At 39.0% G+C, this 200-nt stretch overlaps 1 protein-coding gene across 1 annotated transcript in view; it reads left to right on the top strand.

Annotated features, from left to right (window-relative positions):
• LOC119594861 (Golgi-resident adenosine 3',5'-bisphosphate 3'-phosphatase-like) overlaps positions 1 to 200 on the top strand; it is a gene marked incomplete in the record, with an annotated part of 4975 nt that overhangs the window by 2662 nt on the left and 2113 nt on the right.

Below are 200 nucleotides of genomic sequence, written 5' to 3'. Positions count from 1 at the left end.
ATATCAATATTAATAATAATATTTGATTTTTATTCTATAACTCTCTGCCATTCTACTTCTAAATACCTCATTCATACACTACCTCCTCCTCTCCACTTTCATACCTAAAAGCTATTAACTCTTCTCCTCTCCCCTTTACATCCTCCTTCCCACTCCCCGTGCTGACGGTGATATATACCATTGCTTCGGTGAGGTGTGCG

Source organism: Penaeus monodon, chromosome 34 (genome assembly GCF_015228065.2).
Source record: "Penaeus monodon isolate SGIC_2016 chromosome 34, NSTDA_Pmon_1, whole genome shotgun sequence".
Lineage (NCBI taxonomy): Eukaryota > Metazoa > Arthropoda > Malacostraca > Decapoda > Penaeidae > Penaeus > Penaeus monodon.
This window is presented reverse-complemented; position numbering and strand designations above follow the sequence as displayed.